Genomic DNA, 26,264 nt, shown 5'->3' on the forward strand with positions numbered 1-26,264 from the left:
CCATAAAATAGGCACATGCATGTGGTCTGCTAATCCACACAGTCCCCGTTTCCTTTCATTCCAGCACCAGAATACCTGCAATAATATACATACACCATCAGGACACAAGGCTATATGCAGGCATTTTGGAGAAGAGGCTGTTTTCCTGCTATGATGAAAGTGAGAAGTATCTACATTAGTTTTATATTTATGTGTGCTTCTGCTCTGCTTGCTACCTGGTTTCAAAGCGTTGGCTGCTATCGGAGTTCACCACATACTGCAGGAAAGCATGCAGTGACTTTAGAGAGCTCAGCGGCCAATATTCACCTGAAAACCCCCACAATTTAAGGCTTACAAGTTTGATCATGATCAAACTGGGCACAACCAACCCTATCTTAAGGCAGGGTTGTGTCCTTTCAGTTGAGCAACCTCAGAACAATGATCAGGCTGGGAGAGACCTAGTGTTAGAAAAAATCTCCCAGAAATGCTCCCAGAAATGGATTTACCAGTGATAAACCAGGCTAACTCACATAGCAAGGGAAACAGCGGACTGCACACAAGGCATGGGCAATACAGGTTGATCCTTTTTACACCGACTGCTACACATGAATGATACGTATAAAGTAAATAATGCTGTGGTGTGACAATGCTGATTTGAGCCACTGTATCTCATTCTGGGCATTCTGGGGAGCAAACACAACAGACCTCATGAAGCAGCACTTTTACAAAGAGTGGGAGCCAGCTGGTGACAGGGAGCCTTGCTGGGGCTCCCAGCTCTGCAAGCGTGGATGCAGGCTGCTGCAGAGATCAGGAGCAAAGCATCCACAAGAGGTGGGTGAAGGGTCAGGGCACAGATCACTCTGCAGCGCTGATCCCTTTCTTGTCACCCATTCATTTCCTATATCTCATCACCTTAGCTTCAGAGCAAGACAATTAATTTTCTACTCTGCCATCTTTTAAATACTGATAACAACTCTTTATTTACCTGCACTAGAAAAATTAAGAGCTGTAACTTTGCGTGATGCAAAGGCAAAGGAAAAACATGCTGTATCTCCAATACATTCTGAGCTGGAAGTCACTAAAGAGGAAACCTACCCCTGTAAAGGAATATTGGAGGAAACCAATAGGCCAAGGCTCGGCTGGGCATCCTGCTTCACCTGCCAACAGATAACATATATGTAGGCTGTCAGAAGTCAAATTATTTTCCTATCAAGGTTAATGATAAAAACTACAGCACACTCACCCTGACCTCACAAACCTATCCACAAGAAACCAGAAATTAGGTTTCCTCACAGTTTAGTAGTCAGAAGTTAATTCTTAGGAAAGCCCTGGCCAAAATGAGCCCTCTTGGCATCACTGAAGGACTCCAACCCTGGGGTGTTTTGCTCCCTTCTCTGTGCTCAGGCCCCTTGGATTTATTTTATCTGCGGTCCCCTGCAGCACTACCAAACGTCCATTTTCTCCCTAGGATGCCTCATACTTCACAGGGTATTTATCTCAGTTAAACCAGCAACACCAGCCTGTAGTAAAACAGTTTAAAAACAACATTTAAATCACTTGTACAAAATCTAGTAGACAAGATACAGGTAAGATACATGGATATGGTACCCCTGATATCAGTTTTCCATAGCACTGTTTGTTCCTCATTAGTAAACATTTTCTTTAAATTATCTTGGATACTCATTAAATATTATCAGCTACTTAGAACCAAAGGATAATTATGAGTTTAATGAAGCATGTACCAGCTTGCTGAAGTCTAACGTTTGTTTCTCTGCTGGGACTCCATTTTACTTTGCACTTATCCTTCAGCAAAGCTACTCTACAAAGTCACTTTGGCAATAAGAAGTATTTAATTAGATTAATGAATTTTTATCACCTCTCCTAGGGATTAGGCTTGTTAAATCCTGGCGACCAAAGAACAACAGATTTTTTATTACTAAATGTTTAGGGATGCATTGGATGTGTTGCTGTGGCAGTCCTCATAAGTCAGGCTGCTTTGGGCAGTTCTACCTTGTGTATCCCTGGGTAGGCGAAGGATATTTGGCAGGGACAACCTGTGCCTTCAGTTAAACCACAGAAATCAAAATGCAAATGAAGGTTTGCAGACTCCAGACAGGGTTTCCAGTAGCTGACTTTGTTTTAAAGTTTTCTAACTAGCTCTGTGGGAGGATTAATGAAACCCCCCATCATGGGGTCCTCTCTAGACATGTGTATTTAGCTTTGCTCATTAGCAAGACCACAGCTACTGTATGAACTAAGGAAGCTCTGGAGTATTTGCTCTTTTGGTGGCTTTTTGTTACAGTCCTACTCACAGTCTGAGAAACCGGTTTTAGATGCTGCACTGAGACACAAAATGAGCATGACCTCTCCATCCCAAGCAGTTTCCCACTAAAGAACTCGTTGTATCGCACCACACAGAATGACACAAAGCACAGTTCTTACCTGACACCATCAGCGATAAGCTCCTGAGATGCAACCAGGAAAAACATTTTAGGCCCACTTCACCAATGCTATAGATGTGTTTAATGTCACAATCATATGTACAACAGTTGCACTTTCAAAGCACAGTTAGAGATGAACTGAAGCAACCTCACAGCATAAGTAATCAGACTATTAGATCTAGGTAACTGAGTCCCACTCAAGATAGATGAGTATTTGAAGTTAATTATGAGACCTTGCTGCCTCAGACTAGAGACTGCAGGTGCCTTTAGTCACAGATACAGTGGGGAGGGAGGATTTGTGTGATTCACATCACTCAAGCCTTATACCAGTTGCACACAAGTGATGGTTATCACCATTGTTCAAGTGAGACATCCAAGGAGGTCGTTTGTAAAATGTCACAAATTTAAAGTAGTAGCAAATGGGCCGAGAAACATAAACCATACACCTAATGTCATTTCTGTTCCTAAATCATCTGGGTGCTTTAAAATCTCCACCTTAATGACCTGCCAAACGTGAATGACAGGTGTCTATTAGTCCTGGGACCAGAACGGCAGAGGCCCTGCCTGTCATGGCACACATCAGTCTATAGCTATCAGTGCTCTGGATTTCCCATTAAACATGAAACATTAATATCATGTTCCTTCATTCAGCACAGCTCAAAACCCACATGCAGAAGCTGAACAAAGCATCAAGTTTCCCCTCATAGGCTCAGTTCTGCAGACTCCAGCTGCAGCCCTGCTGCCTTCCCTGTTCATGAGCAGGTAATGCTGCCTTCCAGACAAGTGACTTCAAAGAGTTTGCAAGGAAGGTGAGAAACTAATGGCAGCAAAGGAGATGACAATGCCATCAATTTTAAAAGGCTATTGTAAAGCAATAGGGAAGGGAGAACATGACACTGATACAAAGGATGACTTTTAAACAGTCATGCCTGCGTGATTGAACATTTGCACAGGTCTGATGCATGCAACCAAGTCTATGATGCTGTGTAGGACTTCCTGTGCACACATATGTGATGTTGCAGGCCCCCAGCTGAAGGTGTCAGAATGACACAGGGTCACCGGCACACCTGCACGTTTGGTAGGCTCAAGCAATTTCCCAGGAGTCTGGATGCAACCCAGCAGCTGTCGTCCCTCCTATCCGCAGAACGGCTGCATCCAACCTCACCCTTTAATGTATGCACACTTCTGTGCCCATCTGTCTCCAATAATCTGTCCCATAGGACTGGGAGAAAGAAGAAGTAATTAAGCTGTTCCATTAAGGAAAGAGGATGGTTTTGACCAGGGAAAGTAACTTATCCATTTAGCTCATCTCACGGACCAAGTAAAACGTGCACTTGTTGACCATTGGTGCTGCAAGTATGAAGTGATTTTAACTTGTTAATGAAGATAGCTCTCTGTGCTGGGAGTGCTAGAAGAGGAATAGGGGGCTAGAGGGGAGCACTGAAGTTTATCTGTATTCTGCAGAGTGCATCTGAGTAATGAAGTCACCTTCCTCAGAAACCTTTGCCCAGGAGTGAACTCGATTCCTCACAGCATGTTTAAAAGAGTCCTGTAAGACACCTGCATGAGTAATACTGAGTAGGACATGCTCACTGAACTTACTGGGATGCTGGATTCAAAGGGGAAAAGAAAGATGGTGAGAAGCGGAAAGAATTGGAGGAAACAGAAGGGGAGGGGGAGAAAAGCAGGATATCAGTAAAAAACTGAAGCTGCAAACAAAACTTCCTGTTACACTAAGGGGAAAATGCAAAAGATACAAAAAAGATACGAGGAATTCATGGCAGAATTCTTGGCAGTATCTCTTATATTTATTATTAAGAATACAATAGGACGCTTTCTCTGAAAAAAACCTGTCTTGAAATCTATTGAGAGAAACATCTTCCAATTACCAGGACTTTAAACTCCAAACTCTGCCCTGTCACAGCAAACAGAGAGGGAATGACACTGAGAGGAAATGCGTGATTATAACTCCATCCGCATCCCAGCTGTGACAGGATGTGTTTTCACAACACATCAGCTGCTTAAATCATCTGATCTCCTTATTGTCTGATAGAGCAAATTAGATATATGATCTGCTTTCATGAGGCCTCCTTGTTCAAAACCTGCAAGTTTCCCTTTTTTTTTTTTTTTTTTTTTTAATTCACTTTTTAAGTTAATTAGAGCTCAGCTTGCAAATCCCACAGAGGTGATCCATGGGTGATCTGGGAGAAAACCTATCATGGACTAAAAAAGGCTTTTTACAGTCATCCCTGCTCAGGAGGCTGAGGGTGTAGGGCAGACTGTGTCTCAAAGGCATGCTCTGGGGCTTAACCATTCAGCTGGGCTTGCAGGCAAGGGAAAACATGTACTTGCCACCCGCAGGGCTGCCTTCTCTGCGCCTCCTGTTTTGGGAGACAATGAGCTCTGGAGAGGTGGTTGAAGAAGGGCAGGGATATAGGAAGGTGGGTGAAAATTGCATAAGGGGCTAAGGGTGAAAAGGGGCAAGAAAAGGAGTAAAGTTTCTGGCAGGCTGAGATGCTGTCCAGCTGCCACTGCTGAAGCTCTGGCAGCCACCAAGAAGCAAACACCCAAAAATGACCTGGAGGAGCAAAGGCAGGAAGAGTCACAGGCACGCTAGCAGCTAGCACAGATTTTGAACACAGGGTACAGTCTGTAAAATTCAAACACATTGGATGTCAGCCCATTTTGGTAGGGAAAGTCTGACAGTGGTGTGGCAGTGAGGGACAGAGAGGTGTATGGCACTTAGAGCATCCAACAGGCAGAAAATGCCCTTTCCAGGTAGAAAAGCAATTCCAGCTTGGTAGGACATAGTCTTTATTTTTCCAGTGAAACACTGATGAGCGAAGATCGGTCTCTGGACACATTTGGTTATGTTGGAAATGGATTGGAGAGTGCAGGAATTCAGACCTAGGGCAAGCACAAAGCACGCCACTCGGTGACCTGACTTCTGTCCTAGGGCCTGCTGACCCACATGGTCCCCACCTCCTTTCGGGTAGCACCAGAAATGCCAGGAGATGAATAAGACAGAGGTAAAACAGCTTAGAGAAAGCACACTGTGCTACTGTATGTATACGTGCGTTATAGATATATGTATATGATGTGAGAGAGATTGTTTGACATACGCTGTATTTACCTTCCTCCAAAAATTCGTTGTAGCTTATAAATACATTTGTTTGTAAAAGAAGATATTCGGGGAAAGGACCATCATTTTATTTACTGTTTGTAAAGTGATTAGCATAAAGGCATCTGCGCTTCTTTTCTGCACATCTATAATGCTGCTTAGATATTACAGGTTTAATAATAATAATTAATGCATGAAAATGTCACATTCCTATTAGTAAGGGCGCTTTAATCAGGTGATTTTCTTTACATTTAATTCAATTCCAGTTTGACCCAGAGTATCCAAAGTTTTCAGCAATATTCTGTGCTGCTATGAGCATAAATGTGGCGATTTTCAGACCTAAGGAAGATTCCTGCTTGTCGTTACAGGGGACCTAATAATGCTATCTAATTGCAACTTTACACTGCCATGATTATATAAAGATAGTTCTTCTGGCAGACTGCAGTTTGCAGAATAATTACATTACAAGAATTAAATGGAATTTGCCAAGTGATCCTCAAGAATACTACATGGTAGACTGCTGAGCACATACACTGGCTGAAACTACACAATTAAGGTGTCAGGCAGCTTAGTCAGAGTAGATCAGAGTAGATCACACACAATGATTTTTCCTTGTACCTTAAGGCAGGATCCACTGTGTTATGCTGTGTAACGTGTTTCACTCCAGAGCGCAGCAGGAGGTAGAAGAGGCCTTACTATGCAGACCTTACAGCTTCTGTAAAGGCCTTTGACAAATATGTGCAGGTTAATTCAATATTTCCAGCCTCTGGTTTAGCACTGAAATAGTTCCTGCCTTATAAATCTTTCTGTTTATCTGCAAGTGCAGAGATAGAGGCAGTATGGCTACATCTTAATACTTTGTTGTTACATATAGGCTTTAATTTAATTTTACACTATATTTACTTTATCTGTTTTGATAAAACTAATTCTTGGAGGGACACCAGGGAAGTAACAGAAGGTGATCCTGGGGTCTGGATCTGCATAGGCAACCACTTCTAACCAGCCACGACTGGAGCCGCCAGAGAATGTGATTAGAGAGCAGTATCTTCCACGCTCAGCATTGGGAAGGATTTAAAACCTAAGAGAAAGTGAAGGCAAAACTATAATATAATATTGAAAAATGAGGATTAAAGGTTCCATTACTCATGCTGTTTCCACTGTACATATGGAGGTAGCAGTATGTGATTTTGCTGGATAAAAATGTTGGCCCCATGCAGCTAGTGTGGTGCTAGTAAATCCCTACTGTGTTTGTAATGAGGGAAGGTTAGGATCATGCAGATGTGTGACTGTAAGCTGGTTTAGTATTTGGGCTGGCATAATAGGGAGTGATTGTTCCTTGACTTACTGGCAAGTCTGGGTATTCTCCACCATGTTGTGACAACAACAACAAAAGCACCAGGAGACTGGCATGGCTCCCCTCCACATCTCCCCGCTTATCGCCTTCTAATGCTCAAATTGGGTGTCAGTGGGGGGAGCTTCCCACCTGGGATGATCTGGACATTCTTTCCCATGAGGCTGCTTTAATTTCATATATTTGGTAAGCGTCTGTTTGTACAGAGCTTGGACAATGTCTAGAAGTGTGGAAAAAAAATCCTGATAATTTCTAGGTAGTCAGGGAGGTCTGCCATAGTACTCCAGAGACGCCCCAGGGACGAGGCTGCCTGCCCCAATGGGCTTACAATTTAACCTGGAGAATAACACAGCCAGGGACACTGGTGTGGGAAAGTGAGGGAGAAGGTCACTTCACATATGGGAAGCTAGTTCATCCAATGTCCATGTAGGTTAGTGCAAAAGGAGCAGATGAAAGTAGCAGCAGTGAGCTACCTCAATGAAGTATGCTTTGGAAGTAGAAGAAAAATCTGCTCAAGGTTACCTGATGCACAGGAGCATCACTTATTCCACACCACTGAGGAGGGATGGCAGTTCTGGTTAATGTAAGCAGAGCCATAGAGAGGTGTGAGAGAAATTAGAGATGGAGCATCAGCTGTGAGAGGGACGGAAGAGAAGGAAGCTGGTAAGAAAAAAAGAGCATAGCAGGTCGTCATGGGGTGGAAACAGAAAGCAAGCACCCCAGATGAGTGATGTGGAAAATGAGCATCTTCATGAGCCTCCATGGACTGAGGAGAGACCAGCAAAGCCTGACTCTGAGCTCCGTGGAAGGTGAGGAACCACGTGCTGCTGCTGAGGGGGCTGGGGCATATGTAAAGGCAAAGCAAAAGCAAAAGAAATTATATATCATTCTAATCTGTGCCATATTCCTTGTTGTCTGGGAATGTATGTCACCTGGGGACACCAGTGCAGCTTACTGTAATTAATTGTATTTTTACATTTCACTCTCCTCCTCACCCCCGACAGATGCACACACATAAATTTCTATAGGTATAAACATAACACTGGCGTTTCATTATGGTGAGCAGCATCACTTGTCTCAAACCATCACATTGCTGTGTGAATGTTTTTCCACTCCGTACCTCCTTTGATTCCCTGGGCAGATAAAGAGATTGTAATTTCCCAGAAGAAAAGGCTGGATTCTCTAGGAGGTTTTCTAAGTCTGTGTATCAGATCACCAAGTATTTCCTAAGACATTTTCTGTAGCTGAGTAGATGTAGCCGACTGAGGTTTAAAATTAAAATCTCTTCATCATTGTATTACTGGTGTTAAGACTTTTCTTACTTTTACACCCCATCATGCCTAGGAGATAACTAAGCAGGGACAAGTTCACTGATGCTGACCAGGTAGACAGAAAATAGCTGATGGGCAGGGACCCAAGATGAATCATAAGAACCAGTGTCCAACACAGAGGTATGTCCTAGGTGCTGGGGTGAAGTGAGTCCACAGTAGTCTTTTTATTTTTGCTCTATAACAAACAATTCATTGTGAAAAAATAAAAACTGCATTGAAGATATATCTCCAACCTGAGGACAAAGCACATCTGAAACGGGGAGGCATTTACTTCTGTGAATGTACCTGTTCCTTATTGAACACATTAGCATACTGAATGCTGTATGAAAAGACACAGTACTTGTTCCCCAGAGTTTATAATTTCAATTATAAATACATTACAGTATCAGAAGGGGCATCAAAATCAACTCATGCTATGATTTACTAAAGCAGCACACCACCCCCCAGTGCTGCCTCCACACTGGCTTTTCCCACAGGTGAAGCAAAAGCACCATGGGAAATCCAAGTCCTAGTACTCTCAATGAGAGTTTTGCACCAACTTCAGCAGAGGTGGGATTTCACGTGGGAGCAATTGCAGTGTTCCTACCTGGATCGCTCACTTTCTGTGCATCTGCTTCATCCTACACTTAGAAAGGGGTTTTCTTAATTTTTTGTAACAGTAGCCAGCACAGATAAGGTTTTATCCAAAATAAAAATGCTGCTGTATACTGGAATAAATGCCCATGCAATACTGGTCTGAAACATTATGTCAGTGTCACTATGTTAACATCACTGGGCATGGGAATACCTTGCTTTCCACGTCTGTCACCCAAGTAGCTGGGATGTGCTCTGGTTTTCCACCACCCTTCCCAGTCTCCTGGTCCCCACAGGCAGGAACCCCAGTGTGTTGGCTGGCAGGATGACACACTGCACCCCAAGGTGCCTGGGTTTGCCACAGGGTAGCCAGTAGCTATACTGAGGCATGGTGCAGGAGGCTCAAACGATGGCACACACTGCTATAGTGCCATCCTCCATGTACCACGGTATTCTGTGGGGTTTCTGCCTTCGAACAGGAGCCAGAAATTGTTACTGACTAAAATGGTTTTGCTCATTAATGGATGTTAGAGAATGTCTATTTTACCAGTACTATGGATATTACAAAATTACAATAACGCCAGTATGATGGATATTAAAAAATCAGGAATACTTTTCTAAACAAAGATTTTTGGCTCCCCTTTGTTTAACCTCTCTTGAGTGTTTAAGATTCCTGCATTCAGTTTTTCCTGAAAGATATGATATCTGAAAACCCTTCTGTTGGCCTTTCTTCTTTCAGCTTTCTATTTTTATTAATAAAACCTGAGAGGTCTGTATTAGTGTAACACAAATATTTGGGTCTGAAGAAGAAATCTACATTCTTTAATACTTGATGGTCAATATTAAGTGATCAACACCAATTTAAAATTGCATGTAATAATGAATACATAGTTTGCATTTCAAGAAATATGCTTGAGAAGTAAAAACTGGCAGCTAACTTAGGTTTACTAAACAGGTAAATGCTGCCTTTAAAGCAGTCATATTATTTCTCAGCATTAGTGTAAACTGTTTTCAGCTAGTTCTTGTAAATTGTTAAGACTGTTTTCCTCCACTTTCCTCCTACCAAATGAACTAGCATAGATTATTATACACCATTTAAATGGTACTTAAGGCACATACACAAAGCATAAGTCATCAATATTGGTTTTGCCCACCACTCATCTCTGTATTTTCCCTTTAGTGGACAGAGATTTTACTCCCACTCCCTTTAGAGAAAACTTGTGGAGTAATCTCGGGGTCTATTACCCAGCACAGATGTCACACAGGGACACTTTTATGAATTACTCTGGCAGAGTTAAGAGCTAACGGGTATGTGGCCATGTGAAACATTTCCACAGTTTTTTCCATACTGCAGGATTTGAGTTTTCTCTGGCCAACTAACAATTTTTTTGTGTGGCCCCCTGAAGAGACAAGACAACATAACCTCTGAACCACAGGCTCAAATGTAGCCCAGGTGTCCTTTCAGTAATCACTGTTAAATTAATCAGCAGTCTTAGCACCCTCTTCATCTTCACAAAGGATTTAACCTAATGATTGTAACTCTCAACAGACAAGAAGAGTGACCAAGACTGTCCTGGGCCATGGGTCCTCTCAACTGGGAGAAGACCAGGCCAGTAGTGACTGAGCCTTGTGACAATGAGAAGCACACCATGTATTTCAGTGACTGCAAGAGGAGATGTGTGCCACAGATGACAAACACAGCCCGTTCCTATTGCTCAACCTGGATCCACCACCCTGGGACAGGCTGCAATCACTGCTAGCCCTCACAGTGTGGCCTGTCATCCTGGTCTGGTTCCATCCTTACAGAGCTGTCTGGAGACTGTATTGCTGGGGACAAATTCAGTATTTCATTGCTGGTTTAGTGTCTGTTCTGGCAAGATACAGAGGATATTCATCTCCAAGCCTATCAGCACAGCTAGCAGCATCAACAATAAATCCAGAAAACATCATATTTTCAACAACTATTTTTGGTGTTCCCAAATAAAAAAGTCTAGTGATTTTAAATGCTGATTTTTCAATAATTAATAATCCACAGTGCTAGGACAATACAGTTTTAGGGTCATACACATTTACTGCACTGTGAAGCCTGTGGAAATTTATACAGCAATCACCTCCTTCAGCAGCCTGAATCATTCCAGAGACAGATTGTCTGTAAGTAGGAGACCTTGAGGGAGAAGAAAATGTAAGTAAGAAAGTGCAGTTGCACTAACAAGCAAAAAAAACTTAAATCAGGGAATGAACTTCAGTACTCAAAAGCATTTAAAAGGAAAGCTGACAGTTTGCCATAAAAAGACATACTGTCAATGCAAGACAAGCCAAGGGAAAACTAGCTGCCATATCAAACAAGACATAACAAACCTCTGCAGTACAGGAGGACCCATACTGTAGGAGAGGACCCTTTACCTTCATGCTTCTTCCTAACAGCATGTGGGCAGTGTGTGGGCAGCATAGCCACTAAGAGGGCAGGGGAACAACTCTGCTTTTGGTGCTTCCCACATGGGTTTCCTTCCTTCCAATACAACCTTCTCCAGGGTCAGTCCTCCTTGAGGATACTCGGACCAGTGATGTCTGAAAGAAGTCCTGCTGCATCCAAAGACCCCCAGGTGGAGGGTGGCAGGCAGAAACATAACCAAACTGACAACTCTCTTTTAAAGAGCAGCAGCAATGCCCTGTAGGCTTGTTAGCATAAGGTTTGAAGGCATCACCTTGGTTTATCAGTAGCAGAGCAATCTCCCCCAGGCTGTGTGGGCTTGAGTTGGGAAGGGGCACATGCACAGGGGATGGATGGGGTTGTTTACACCACCTGCCATGAGTACATTAGCAGGAAGGTGCTGCAGTCTTGGTGCTTCAAAGGTACCTATATCTAGGTAGATTTTATTAACTTGAAGAAATTGGTTCCAAGCAACTGGAGAAGAGTCTAAAATATTACTTCACCATGCAGAACTCTTTTAAGAAGAAGAAGAACATTCAAGAGTCACCTTTGAGCAAATTCACAGGTGAATCAAAGCAAGGGAAAAGTGCTCTTTGCAGACAGCGTGAGCCACTGGTCCCCGCCCACAGCTGCAACATTCTTTTCCGTGAGAGCTTGAACCTGCAACATCCTCTTCTGTGACAGTCTGGACCTGTGCTTCAGCATTTACCTGTGGGAAATGAGTGCAGAGCATTTCCAAATGCCAGCGTGCACACTTCCACCCTCTGCAAAGGGCTGAACGCTTGGAGGTGGGTCTCAGACCTGCCTGAGCTGGCAGTTATGGAGAAGCCCATCTGCAATAGGAATCAAGAGTGGGCATAGCAAGAAACAGTGTCCTTGTAACCATTTCTAATGTGGTCATGCATCCACAAGACAGAAAAATATAACCTACCAAAAATGCAGCTCTCCGAATCCTGCAAGGAAATATGGACTTAAGTAGACCACCTACCACTTCAACCTTTGCCTTTCCAAGGCAGCAGAGTTATACCAACTACCTTTTGTGTACTGTAAATGTAAGCAGTGAATCTAGTTTGTACCAGCTTCCCTGGCCCCAAAAGCTGTCTTCACTTTCAAAGACAGAACTTATAAAGCCTGCATTGCAGTTCAGCCTTGAGTTTAGGCTGACATTTGTCTCCTTCCCCAAATGAGTTGCCTGGTTACATTTCAAGCAGACTTCTGAAAGTATAAAATGTACTTCTTCTAAAACTGATAATCATCTTCAAGGGGGGAAGGCTTGTATCCTGCTTTTGCTGATGAGAAAGGCCCCAGGCACCCTGATTTAAAAAATGATCTGACAAGAAACAAAGACTCAAATGCTCCCTGACACATATACATCTGACACCTCAGATAATCAGCATAGTTTCATGGAATTAGCTGAAACTCCATACTCACCCCCTACCCAACACTTGTCATCTCACAGCAGAAAACATGCTGAATAACAGAGCATCACACCAGGGCCAGGCTTTTATTATGTTTTCAGTGCGGAAAAGAAAAAAAAAACAAAACAAAACAAAACAAAAGGTTATTTTTCTCATTGTTTCTTCTCCATCAACAGAGCTATTCTCCTCTTGATGCCATATCAGATGTTCAAACATTTTCCACAATTCAGATTTAAAAGCCGTGAACCCAAGGAAGGAAGGAAAAATGGAAAAAGACAAAATGAAGCTGCCTGAGCTCGGCTTTCAAACAAAGAAGCTCAACCAGAATGCCTGTATCCTGGAGCTGGAAGCCTAAATTTGGACAAATGCCTTCACTTTTCACTGATTTCAGCAACATCTGCATACTGCAGGCATGGCATGGGAGAAACTGGACCCAACTTGCTTGATAAACTCTCTAGCTGTGCAAGATGCTGCTCATAAAAGGGAACCTAAAGAATGTGTAAATCATCTGGAAACATACGGATTTGGAAAAGGAGCACAGTGTACAGGAGTGCAATAAAGCATTGCTCCCTAGCCACCTGAAGTATTTTTGCAGCAGCTACATTTACAGGATCCCTTCTTTATTCTAATTCTCTTTGATCTATCCAGTTCCTCTGATGCAAGTGATCAGTGTCCATGTCTTTCCTCCCAAGACTTTCGGAGACTGTGCCCTACTCTCTTGACTACAGTCAGTATCCTCTGAGTTTGGTGGCTCATCTTCCTCTTCCATCTTTCTACTGCTCCTCCTACTGGTCAAATTCCCCAGTCTTTGCCCAGGTCTGTCTTCTTGTCCCTTGGCAACATTATCCTTAAGTGTCCTCACAGGTGACATCAACAGATAAATAACCTCTAATCCTCTCTGAATCCTGCCCATATCTACTTTGTTTTCAAGGATGCTGGCGCAGGAGGTGAAGGGCAAAACTCTGTATGTTCTGGCACCAAGGGTTTTGTTTCCATTCTTTCATCTCCACTTCATATGTAGCGCATTAAAACCTGATCTCTGTCACCTTTCCTGGCACCACTGTTTTTCTTGATGACCAGTACTGCTATTCCTGCACTCCTGTGTCTATCTGTACCTATGTGTCTCCTGACCCTTTTTCTATAAGCCCAGGGAAGAAACTCTTCTTTTTTAGCCACTGGAGCAGCTATGTCCCGGACCATGCCTGGACCTTCCAGCCACTCAGGTCAGGGCCATATTGCTGATGCAATACTGTACATTAAGGGTTTGGATTTCTAGACACATATTCCTTTCCATATTTTTCTTTCAGCAGGGAGTTTTCAGTAACATCTGAAGGGTAAAAGCTTTACCCAGGCCCTGATTACTGCCCATCTTACTGGAGGTAGCTTATTCTACCAAACTTCCAAGTTCTCACCTAAACTGAATCAAGCACATTTTCTTTTTCAGAGTTTGCTTTAGCTCACAGAGATATGAATTTGGGAGTAAGTTAGCATCCAAGTAATAAGAATAGAAGAATTTCAGCCCACAGTACATTTTGGTTGCTTATCTGAGGTCTCTGAGCAACCACGGTTTCCATCAGCTTCAAATATGGATGCTCAGCAACTTTTGAGAAAAGTAGGTCATTAAATTCAATAAATTTTATTTGAAAAACTGATATAAAACTGTTCTCTTTAAAAATTCCCAGTAGCTTGTGCTTCTAAAAGGCTAGGTATTCTTAAAAGGATGGTCTCTCCCACATGTTTTAGAGTTGCAGGTGCCAACAAGCACCAAAAAGTGCAGATAGCTGGGACAAAGGGGATTGATGCTTCTACAAGTTTGCAAGGAAAGTGAAAAAGCCACCAGAGTAAAAGGACAAAAAATACATGATGTGTAGATAAGATATCCCACCAGCCTTGCAGCATTCATAGATAAAGAGTTTGCAATCTAGCCTCATTGTATTCATGTGGGGAGTATTTTGTAAAAGCACTGGCATCCAGCTACACACATTACTGCACAAGTGTTACTATTAATACTGTTAAGGATTATGTTTATTATGCCACACAAAGGTAGCAACAGCGATAGTTAAGATTGCAAACACTGCTCACTTTAACCCTTTTCTTAATCACTTTTGTCATTATTTTTCAGGCATCATTTTCCATATTCGTTTCAATATTTATTTTCATTCCCATGCTGGATGAGAAAGGTGTTTCACTCAGCCCATTATAGTAATGCTTAAGTACAATAGAGTTAACATCAATAATTAGATATAAAACACATCTGTAAATTTTGCAGCTGTGTTCATTCTGCTCTTTTTACTCTACATGCTCAAATATATAATTCTATATGTAACTTTTCCTGTTTGCATGTAGTTGCCTCTCTATTTTAAAGACTGTCCTGGGGTCTTTGCTGTTACAAAGCATTACTTTGTGGCATTTGGAATCACCTGCCATTGTACAGTAAAGGCAAGGACATAGACCCTTTATAAATAACAAATCTAGAAAACAGCTGCAGCCCTAGCCCCCTCATTAATGTTCACTGAGTGCCCTTGCAGGCAAGAGAAACCATCTGTGGACAAAGCTTGCTTCTCTGTCCAGGGCAATTCTGTGCCAACAGAGGGCATGGATATAGCCCAAGCAGCGTGTGTCACCTGCGGCAGGAGCGTGCTCAGCCTTGTGAGGTTTACAGTGATCAATGGCTTCAGCATCCTGAATTACTCTGGTTTGTTAAGAAGGGCCCTAAGGGAGCAAGAAATAGAAGCAAGGAGTAGGCTCACATTTAAAGGAAGAACTGGTACAAGGCAATTTATAGGCGAAAATTCAGATCGCCTCCTGAATTTCCTAAAAGCTTGAGGTCTTTTTGTCCAGGGCTTTGCTCTGGGTCTGTCACTAGAACTGATGTGCAAGTAAATAAGCCTCCTGTATGAAATCTCTCTTAATGTGTAAGGCACCATCAATCAAAAGGTGTAATCAGCTTTCCCCTGCTCAGTCCCTGCAGAGCTATTCTTGGCATGCTGCTGGAAGAAAGCAAAAGCAGAGAGATGCTTTTTTTTCCCCTCCGAACATGGTCTCAGTGAGATGGCCGCCCTGCATAACAAATGCAGCCAGTACACCCTGTCTGTAAGCTGAGTTTCACAGTGTGTCATCGCCACCTCTGCCAAGGTGATCGATTCCAGGTGTCTGGGACTGTCGGGTCGGTGTCTGGTCCACACTCATCCATAGATATTTCTACCTCATTTGACTGTCAAAAGTTTCCTGCTAATTCCTGGAACAGAGTCACCAGACATGCCTTAAAATTTCATGTGGGAACTACAGACCAGCTCCTGCCTCCCCTTTCGTGTATGTTCAGCTCTTCAGTGCACCATGAAAGCAGGGCAAAAGGAGTCACGTTCCCTCACATGTAAGGCTGCGGAGCAGGATGTGGGAGCCACTACATAGGAGTTTTGGATGACTTTACTGTTTGCAATTATAGAAAACCTCAGGACATCACTGACAGCCCCTGAGCCGGGCTGCAGCCACAGACATTTGCTGCAGCTCTTCTATGAAACAGGAGCTTCACACTAGGCATCAGGGATGCAGACACATTTTGGTTCTAGGGATGGGTTTTAAACCTATTTAAAGTATGTCTGTGGAATCAGGAGGACATATAAAGGCAGCAGAGCCCCACAGGAAAGAGGGGCAGAGGAGTGCTGGGAATTGCCATACCTGGGGCTGCGGTACTAAATCCATCCCCTCAGTCCTCCTTGGCACTCTGCTGGATTGTATGTCAAGGTTTCCCACACTGATGTTAACCCTCAATCCACACATCAATGGCTCTCTCCCTGCTGGGATGGTTCAGAAGACACACTGCCAGACAAAGCCTTTCAGCAAAGAGCACAGCAGTGAGATCAGATTGACCTCAGGAATTTTCTTCCTTTTTTTTGTTGTTATACAAAGATCTTGCACTAAGGGTTACCGCATATTTTCCAATGCCAAGATGCATATCATTCACATATAGAGGTTATATAGGTGTCACTGGGAGAGCATATCCCTTCAAGAATTGTTCTAATTACTGACTTGAGCTTTCATTTAATTACACTCTTTAATACACATCTCGGAATTACAGAGGTGGGTGTAATTTAATTAGTAGAAAAAGAAAAAAAAAAAGACAAGTTTCTATTTCCTTAAAATATAGGTTACACTTGTGATGGGAACGACACAGATCCTTCTTCCCGGGAACCAGGCCCATAGGCTTCACCTTGAGGCATGCTCAGACACAGCCCTGGGCACAGAGCGTGAGCGTGGCTGGGGGCTGACAGCTGCTCATTAGGGTCTGCCGGGGGTCTGAGCCCTGCTCCGGGCGGACAGGTGGCCACATGACAAACGAACCCCCTCACAATTAGCACTAATTGACACTCCTGTGGCCGGCCTCCAACGAGGGGTCAGGGGGCTGCTGAGCTCAGGGGCTGAGCATCCTGCTCTGGCAGCGTGGGTCCGGGGAAGGGCGCCCGGCCGCCGCTGCCACCGCCGCATCTCCGCCTGTAACCACCGGGACTCGGCGCCAAGCTTTTGACAGCCCTGGCATTCATTGGAGCCTCCTGTGGCCACCGGTTTAAACTATCCCAGTTATAGCTCTGCTGCGAATGCCTCAGCCCGGCCTTTTGCCTGCGCTGGCTCCAGGAATTTGCTCCATCCATCCTCCCTGCCTTTTATGCCCTCCCCACAGAGATGCTGGTGTTCTGGGGAGCAGATGCAAGAGCCTGAGTTTGCTACTGTCTTCCACCTTTCTTTTTTTTTTCATTTAGAAACATTTCCACCTTAAAAATGAGCAGTAAACTGACCAGCTGCCACCTCTTGATGCTTAATCCTCTCTAATCTGGTCTGGGAACACTGAAATGTACAACTTTCTTTTATTATGCAGCTTCCAAAAATAATTGAATGTAGCAAGTAGAGGGGGTAGCAAGAAAAGGAAACTAAACCCTCAGCTATTTATTTATCGTTTGCTAAGGGCTTGCATGGCATGCTCACACCACCGAGAGCAACGTTCACCTCCTTAGAGGGCACATGGACTACTCAAGCTGTGGACTGAAAGATGCCCCAATCCAGCATGGGCCTTCTCCACCTGGGAAAGAGATAGCCCATGCCCCATAGACCTTGCAGTCTAACAGCAAACAACATGGTCCTCAGGGACAGAATTAATTGGAGTTTGGCTTTTATAACAGTTGGCTTGATTGACTTCATCTGAGGCCTCACAAAAGCAGTAAGTCTTTCAGAGGGGCTCCCTGTAAATTTATGGCTCACAAGGCAGGAAAAAAATCTCATGTAAATTATACCCTTTGAAAATGATCATGAGGTATCTAGATGGCCCAGGGGACTGGGGAGGAAGCCTGAAGTTTCATCTCTGGCTCATTTAGCATAGGTAAGTAGCAATAACTCATTGTTATTCTCTCAGAGTCATGTAAAAGCTTAGGAAAAACAAGTTGGTTTATTGGCTTGCTTATACCATGTCCAGTGTCCAAATACATTGCTACCTACAGCCAGGCATCTACAAGGTTTTCCACGTGAAAACCAGCAGGTCTCAGGACTGACTGGTGGGTAGCCACAGAGAAAGACCAGTCCCCTCCTTTCTTCTTGGATTACCTCTCCTCCTTTTGCTGAGAAGGCACAGTCACACCTTTTTGTTTGAAATAATGATTAGGAAACCCTGGCATGCAGGAGTGGTTGAAAGTGCATCTGACAGTACCACCAGCATATTACTTCATGTTGCTCCACATTGAGCCTAGGTTCGTCTGGAGCTCCACTGTCTAAATCATATTGTCTTCAACAGCCTCCATGGCTGCAGTCATGATTTCTAATCCAAACATCTAACATGACCTTTTCTTGTGGTGCCAAAAGCTTTCTCCCCAGCACAGAGCTTTTCTTCAAGAAAATACAAAGCTTCATCGTTTAGAGAAATTATTTCTCTCAGGATCTAACTTGCATAGAAGAGAATTTCTGGCTAAGACATACATAGGAAGTGAAGTATTCAGTAAAATTCAGCTTTAAAAAGTTCTTTTACTACCAGCTGTATCCCCCCAGTGCCTCAGCTCTGGGAAACATTAAGTTTTTTCTTTTACTTGGCCTGAGCAAAAGCTTAAATAAAGCACTATAGGAAGCTCTGGAGGTCAGGGTACTCACTCAGTCATCTGCAAACCGTCTAACAAAGTCATCAGTTCTTAACAAAGTGCAGTATTAAGAGCATATTGTTTCACACATGCTGCTTGTCATTCTCCACTTTGAAACAAGCAGCTACAAGCTCTTCTAGAAGAGCAGTTTATTTCTAGCAAAGACAATCAACTTGGAAAAAGTGACTGATTGCTATAGTGCTAGTTTGCATTTCATGTCACCTTGCTTTCAAGTTCTCATTAATTACATTACGTTAATTAATTAATCCTGATAGCACACCTGTTGTTAAGAATTAACCATACTTTATCGGTAGAGGTACCAAAAGAGAGCTATTAAGAGGCTTTCTTAGGGTCTATATTAAAACTGGATACTCAAGTCCAGTTTTACACTGGACCCAGGTCATATCCAAGACTTCCCAACTTCTAAAATGAGAGGCAGCATCACAGTAGTTATTTTTTCCCTTCCCAGGATGCAGGAGAAAGTGTGGCTCATTTATGGAGCTGTATGTATGCAAGAAAATTCCCAAGCCTTTTCACCACAGCTAGGAAAGTCTTCTGTTGCTGACCCTTGATTTCTATATGGGCTTAGCACAGAACCAATGTGAGCAGCTGAGCCCTGCTGGAGAGTTTACTGGGTGATGGGTACAACTGGGCCAGCCCTAGTCATAGGTTAAAAGGAAAACCAGTGGCCAAATCCTTATACGGCCTTTCCTTTTTATCATGATGGAGGTTGACTGGAGTTGGGCTGGGCTCCCCTTTCCCTGGCTCCCTTGCCTGGGGTTGGAAATGGTGCAGGAGACCAGTTGTGTTGGCCAGAGCAGTGCCCTCTCCTCCACCTGTCCACCCATCTGCACAGCACAGCTCAGCTTTGCCTGTGCCCTGGGAAGCCCTGCTGTGGGATACAGCACTTTGTGCCAGTCATGTTTCTAAAGGAATGCCGTTGAGTTCCTAGATAGGCCATGGTGCCACAGACAAGCATCAAGATGATGGAGACATCAGCAACCATGTCCCAATCTCTGCCTGGGATGCATTAGAGATTTCCTGGTAACTCCTCTCAGGGAGAAGTAGACTTTTTCCAGACACAGTGTATTGGGCAGCTAACAATGTCCAGACAAGTCCAAAACCCCTTTGGGCTATGGCCCACCTGAATTTCAGTCTGTGTCCTCCAAAAAGGGCCACACAGCTCTTTGCATGGCTTCTTCACCAACTAACCTACCCACTCACCCAGGAAAACCAAGACTCCTTGCTGCTAGGCTGGGTCCTGAACAGTGTCTTCACATCTCATGAATGTCAAACAGTCCAGTTCCCCCCCTTTCCTTATTTCTCCCTCCCTTTCCTTTTGTTGCCAATGAAGAGGGATTGGGTCACGCCTGGCATTCCTAGTGCCCAGGTGGCTCTTCAGAGGTAGGACAGAGGTAAGAGGAAGCTAGCAACAGCAGGTATGGCCTGGGCACCACATCCCTGCATCCCCCTTTCTCTCTAGCAGCATTTTAGCTCATTCCAATCCCAGCAACTGAGTACTTCCCAGAGAGTTAATTTGTGAAAAGAAATGGTATTGATTCAAGGGGTGGGCAGCAGTAATTCTGTCATTCAGCTTCAGCTCCACGCAATCACACTTCATTTTCAGTCTCCAAACAATAAATAAAGATAAAATAAGCATTGGCTTAAACAGTATTTAACAGGCATGAGTTCCCAAAGAGCAGCACGAAAGCAGGATTCGTTGCTGCTTTTCCTCATGAGAATCAATGAGAAATGTTGAATGAGCTAAGAAAAGCAGAGAATTAAAAAAAGCAAAATAAAGATCACTGTTATAACAGGGGGTTCTCTTCACTGCTTGTGCTGTACATCCGTGATCCTTTTGTGTCCTTCTTTATCCTACCCTGGCATGGAATTAGCTTTCAGACTTGCCTTTTTTTTTTTTCCAAAGAAAAAAATTTGATCTTATTTAAATCAGCCCCTTAGCAGGTTGGCTGAATTCTTGAAAGCCTAACACAGCCTGCAGATGTCTGTCTGTGCAGCCACATGGCAGAACCAGGCTTTGGGGGTCCCCAGAGCATCATGCAGGACCGGGAACTTCTTGGTGCTGGTTCCAAAAATCCATATCCCTTTCCAGTTCATTACAAACACCTATTGTTTGCCATATTTATCTGCCATCACTGCTGTTTGTTAGCAAATGGAAAAAGAAATGCCAGGACTAAATTTCAGCCTGCCCTCAGAATAGTGGAAAGGGGCTACAGGAATTGAATGACAGATGGTCTTTGAATGATATACAGAACCTCTGCCCCTGGGCCTGCTTTGGAGGAGCTGTTTTGGATTGTTGCTCAGAAGAGTGGGAGGTTGTTGTATGATATGTAATTATTCCATAATAATTTTAATTATTTTGCCTGTTTTCAAACAATGGTCTCAGCCTTTTTTAATTTTTACACTCACTGAGTTGTGACACAGGCATTCTTCCCTCTGTGTTAGCAGGGATTAAAATCAAACCCTCCATCCCTTCCCTTTTTTTTATTTTATTTTCTTTTTCCTCAAATAATCCATGTTTAAATAAATTACCTCAGCCTGGAAAAGTGAGTTACAGGGCATTCTCCTGACGTGCATGGCAGAGAGAAAAGCGGAGGGCTGGGGAGCAGGGATGGGGGAATGGGGAAGGCTTTATTGTGTTTTGCAGGAGGAGATTGTCACCGTAACAAGTTTCAAGAAGAGGCTGCTCTTTAACTCCTCTTCGTCGGCACGGAGAGTGCAGCTCTGGGAGCCTCATTTACATGCATATGGGTATCTGATTGGATCTGTTCAAAGGTACAGTAGGAGTCAGTCAGATTGCATATGATGTGCATATAAATGAAGTTCCCAAAGTGGGGTGTGATGCTTCGGGAGAGACAGGGAAAATATGCTGTCTCTGCTTCATCCAAAGTCCAATAGAAACTTGGGGATTTTTTATTTTTTTTAAACTGGCTGGAGATAAGCAAGAGTGCAAGCCAAAAAAACCCCACATATATATGCACATATATATATGTATGTATGTACATATTTCCCTCTCCCCATTTTCTGAATTTACATTTTAGACCAAACGCAGCTCATCACTGAAACCCCATAAATCGTGTCAGATCTGCATATCAGAGCACGTGTCATTTGGTTTATAGGACAGCTCCACACACATCCCTGTGCACAGGGCAGAGGTGCAGGGTTCAGCTCCTTTGCAGTACATGCACCTCCCGCTCAGTACGCCAGCACCAAGCATGCCTCCATCCCTCCTCTCACAAGCAGGGATCCAGGGAAAACAGTTGGGTTTTGCTGAATTTTGGTCTCTCTCAGCATGGCAGACCTGCTCAGCAAACGCTACAGCTCCGTAATTCTGGGGGTAACTGGGGGGCACAATAGCATGTGGCTTTGGATGAGCTTTGCTCTTAGGTGCAGGTAGCAAGCCCAGGTTGTGCAGGGAACAGCTAGAAGTGTCAAGAAAAAATGTTGCTTACAAGGAGGCTCAGTCCACCCTCAGGAGCTGGTGTGCTCTGAAAGGGGTAGGGATGCTCAGAAGAATGTAGCAAAATAACGTGGTAAAGGACAAAAGGAAACATTTTCCTCAGTGAAATAATCATGAAGGAAATCTAAATCTGTGGGCAATGCTGAATTTAAGTAATACCATGGCTCTAAACCAGGACAGGAAAATCACTTCTACAAGCCAGGACCCCTTTGATCTATGGGGCCTCCTGGACCATCCTGTAGGATAGGAGCTGGGATGTGGCCTCACAGCACAGGGGTGTGCACTGGACCCCTGGGAGAGCCACTTAGCCCCCAGCTGCCCCATCCCTGCCTGCAGAGTTGGGAGAACAGGAGGGCTCTACCTCCTCCCTTGAGCTGATGTGAGGAGGAATACATGGATCCTGGGAGGCACCCAGAGGCTGCAAGGATGGGTGCTTTCCCTGAGCCTCACTCCTGCCCCATGATGCTGCACCCACAGGCCTGGGGAGAGGGCTGCAGAGATGATGCAAGCTGTAGATGGGGGATCCTCATCTCATCCAGGGTGATGGGCTCTGTATCTGCAGTTCTATTCCCATCAAGTCTCAGACTGTGTCTCCGCAGAGAGGTGTCTCACTTGTCCGGCAGCTAATGCCCAGTTGAAATTCAAATTACTCTCACCCACCAGTGAGGAGAGCCTGGGGAGTGTACTCTACCTTCCTGGGGCTACACGCCAGCAGATGAAATCTATCCGTCCCTACAGGGCACTCTCATGCCACAGACACCAAAACAAGTCAGCATATATCTACCCATGGAAACAAAAATACTCTGTATTCCTGTCACCTTGGCATTACAGGGGAACCTGAAAAAATAGCTTAGATGGTGATGAGGATGCTCTGGCAAATATCAGGAGTCCCTTGGAGCTAGATGCTGTGGTTTCAAAACCTTAAAGACGCAACACACCTCTCTAAGACAAATGTTTCCAAAGCAATCTGAAAACCTGAACTTAAAAGCTGTGTCTTCTTCTTTTTTTTTCTTTTTTAGCCTGCCAAGACTTGTATTCTGGTCTGGGTGTTTCTTGTAAACATTAGATGATATCAAACACTTCAAGCCATCATTAAAAGGAAGTTACTGTACAGCTTTAGGGATGCTACCAGACATAAAAGGAGTCAAGCAGAACACTGAGCACAGGTGAATACAACAGAGACATTTCCACTTCTACAGCTTAAAAGGTATTTGTTTCTGTAACTTTGGGCTACTTGCTATTTTCAGTTCAGAATCTAAACAGCTTTGCTTTGCTTTTGTTTTAAAGCTGCAGCTTGAACTCCTTTAGAAAGAACCCACAACAAGCAGAGCAGGTACCAGGTCTTAATAACAGGGCTTAAATGCCAGAGTTTATGGGGAAACACAAAGGAGGGACACAGCTACAAGAGAGGGCTCTCAGGCAGGGGCCCATTTCAGTTTTTATCTGCTAACCCAGATGATAAAATGAAATCTTGTAAAACTCACCAATGACATGAAGATTGGTGGAGTGGTAAACAAGGAAAGCAGCTTATTGTTACAGGCTGACAGGAATTGCCTGAATGGATGGTCGCAAGCCAGCAACATGCGCTTTAAGACAACTGAATGTTGTGTAATTCAGGTTATACATTGGGGATCTAAGAGCTTGGGACTGCAGGGCCTCAGGAGAGGATTTAGAGTCACTGAGGACAAGTGTTTCTGGAGAAGCTCTCACAGCAATGGTATTGCAGAAGAGAGCAGTGTGGTCTCCTGATGCATAAGGGGGAATGTCTGGCAGAAATCACAAACTATCTTGTCTCCACAGTCCTAAATCATAGAATCATAGAATGGTTTGGGCTGGAAGGGACCTTTGGGACCATTCAGTTCAAGCCCCCTGCCACAGGCAGGAACACCTTCCACTAGGCCAGGCTGCTCAAAGCTCTGTCCAACCTAGCCTTGAACTTTGCCAGCGATGGGACAGCCACAGCTTCTCTGGGCAGCCTGTGCCCAGAAATGGACATACAAATGAAACACAAAACAGGGCCCAGAAAGGCATTTCAGCATCTCCAAGGTGAGCACAACACAGATGCTGAGCAAGAAGCAAGGCAAAGCGTAGGGACCCAGAGCCTGCACTTTTACGTATCAGGAGCCTTTTCGAAGCTAAGGAAGTATAAGAGTGCCCTGTGCATAGGGGATTTGTGTAGTTTAATGTCTTTTACCACCTGAAAAGCAGCCCTCAATCTGACTCATGGCACTAGCAATTAAAAAGTTACAGTGGCTGCTCAACACCCTGTTAGTATTTACAATGAGCCTGGGGATCTTGGTGGTGAATCTCCCACTTGCCAACACCCTCTGCCAGGCTGCTGAGAAAAATCTGATTTTGTAGGCAATGAAGTACAGGACAGAGGCGCCTCACTCTTGCATTTGCTTGAAGGCTTGAGGTTGCCATCTCCTATCTTTCCATGCTTCAATCAGGGGGCTGGACTAAATGAGCTCCTGAGGTCCCTTTCAACCTAAATTATTCCACAGTTCCATCATGATAGCTCATAAAAAGCAAAGATCAAGTCACAGATCTTGCCTCCAGACCTTGCACGGCTTTGTTGTCCATCACCTTTGCAAGATTCCGAAGTTTCCGGCTGGACAGCAGCTCTTACCACTGAAACGCTGTAATTTCCTCTGTCATACATGAAATAGCATGTAAAGAAAATGTTATTTTGGACAGCCTTTTTAGAAGGAAAAAAGAAGTACCCCTGGCAAATAATTGTCATCATTCATTCATTATTTAAACCTTCGGAAAACACTTTGCAAACAGTTGTGTACAGTGCTCTGTATGAAAAAAGTTAAACCATAGAATACATATATGATACGCAGAGTATCACTTCCTTGAATTGGTCAAATATAAGAGAGACTATAAAGTAAGAATACAAGTGGTTGCTTAAGTAAAAATTCATATTAAGGTGTGCAATAGTTAAATACAGATCTATCTCCCAGGATTAATAATAACAATAACAATAATTAAGTTTACTTTGAACATTTTTCCCAGACCATCTTGTCTAAGGCTTAGATTTTAGTGATGTGTAATGCTAACCCACGTTGTTTAAATGCCTGCTGCCCTTCAAAGTTTAATCCATCTGGAATTGCAAAAAAAACCAAGAATCAGTATCCAGTGGTGCTGTTAATTATCCTTCATGGATTAAATGCTTGAATTTCACCGAGTTATCACCCTATAACACCACTGCTCAGTAACTTTGCAGTATCTTTACTCGCCCAAAACAAGCTGAATCACATCATTTCTGCATACTGCTGCTAACATAGTTCCCGGCATCTTCTGCATAATGTTCCTGGGAGCCAGTGATTGAGAGAGCGCAAAATGTGTGTCCTGAGGGTTTCCATGAAGGGCTTAAATGGAATAGAAAGTCAGAGGTCCTAAGAGGTCTCCTGGTAAGGATTGTGTATTGTGCCTTAAAGCAGAGCTCTAAACCACAAAAGAAGCAGAATATTGGAATATGTTTTTTCTGTTCAAGGAACCAAATCTGTTGAAGTTACTAAGTTCTGATTTTGAAAGAATTTGTTCTTGGTCCCATAACAGCAGATTTAACTTACTTGCAATAATTTTATTAAAATTCACTGAAATTTCACTGGGAGACCAGAGAAAAACCGGTGTTTCTCACACCATACCCTGGACTTAATACTGCAGATCAAGTCAGAAAGGGAGGTGGTTTGTGCAAGGACTCCTGGAAAAGGTCCTTAGTGGAAATAATTGGTATTAAATGTGCTAACATTTCTTGCAAACAGTCAGTTCAGAGACCACCTGCAATGACATGGTGTTTTACTCTTTGTCATTCAGGACACACAGATCATGCTGGCAGAGAAGAAAGGTATTTCTCTAACTCTTTCCGAGATACCAAGGGAGGCCTTCTTCTTTCCCTCTAACAGATCGCATCATCATCTCAGCTCTTAATTTCCTTGACAAACTCAAGCAGCAAGACCTGGTACCGAGAGAAAATATATTCTTACTGAATGCTGAGCATCTGTTTTTTTTGGAGA

The sequence above is a fragment of the Pezoporus wallicus genome, unplaced genomic scaffold (genome assembly GCF_028554395.1).
Source record: "Pezoporus wallicus isolate ANWC-B61680 ecotype Strahan unplaced genomic scaffold, APGP_CSIRO_Pwel_v1 contig_747, whole genome shotgun sequence".
Taxonomy (NCBI): Eukaryota; Metazoa; Chordata; class Aves; order Psittaciformes; family Psittacidae; genus Pezoporus; species Pezoporus wallicus.